We start from the raw sequence: 1,229 nt of genomic DNA, 5'->3' as shown, positions 1-1,229 counted from the left end.
AGCTCTAGGATCTGGGGGAGGGGTGGAGAAGGTCAAGTGTGGGAAGTCAGGCACCCTTCCAGGCTGAGCAGAACCCTCACTAAAGCCAGGTGAATGAGCTGATTAGAGGGAAAAATATGTGTTTTTTTAGTAATGATTTTTAAAGTTTAGCTCCTAGCAACCAAGAACAATTAATTCAAACAGGAAGTTCTCAGACCCAGGGCAGTGCTAATAACACTTATCTGTAAACCCTACCATTGATTACAAAGTTGATAAGAGACCCTCTCTTCCTTGGCCTTGAGCTGCTGTTACAGGCAACAAAATTTCCAAACTCTAGATCTTTTACTACTAAACTAAGAAAAATCTATCTCCGGGTTAGCAGAAAGATACTTAAAACTTCCTTTTATCACTAAAATTTCTGCCACTTCTTCCTCAATATTTTCCACTCTAAGTGGGATTTTCCTGTTTCACCAGTGACGTATTTTGCATTTCAATGGCATGCCCCTTGCTTTCTGTTTTAACTCCATTCCTTCATCTCCTGAATGACGATTAAACCACTCCGGCTGGTGAGTGAGGTGTCTCATGAAATCTGCCCAGAGAGCATGGCAGTCTTCTTCCTTTCCTCTCCTCCTACCATGGGGGTTTCAGTATCACATAGGGAATCCATCCTGTCTCCTGGCTGTACAACTCTAGTGACCTTCACCTTCACCCACTTCAGCAGCCCCACCCCGGCCACACTTTGCACATTATCATCACCCTGACCCACTTCATCTCTGAAATCCCCCTCTGATGCATTCTCCTATTATCTTGGTTTCTCCCTCCAGTTTTTTCCAAGCCTAACAGTTCTCTCCAGAACTGTTTAACCTCCATATCTGTTAAACCCTTGAGCCAAAATCTCACTAACCTTCCCTGTTTCTCTTGTCTGTCTTCCCCACTGATCCTAAAGCACCAGTTTGAAAGAATTCCACAGTCCCATCTCTCTGTTTCAGCACTGGAGCTGCTAAGCATGCAATCCTGAGGTTTAAATCCAGTCTATGAAACCCATAACACTGAAGTAGCTTTCTTTCCCCTTGACCTGGAAAAAGGCTCTTCCTATAAACATGTCAGGAGAAATTTAGCTTTCAATTGGAACAATTCAATTCAGCTTTCTCCTATAACATGCCTCTACAACTCTCTTACCTGAGAAAAAAGAAACAAACAAAATGGAGTCACTAACATGAGGAAAACAATTTTATTTTACTTTAACTACT

The sequence above is a fragment of the Pteropus vampyrus genome, unplaced genomic scaffold, assembly GCF_000151845.1.
Source record: "Pteropus vampyrus isolate Shadow unplaced genomic scaffold, Pvam_2.0 Scaffold45, whole genome shotgun sequence".
NCBI lineage: Eukaryota > Metazoa > Chordata > Mammalia > Chiroptera > Pteropodidae > Pteropus > Pteropus vampyrus.
The sequence above is the reverse complement of the archived record's forward strand: the minus strand, read 5'-3'. Positions refer to the sequence as shown.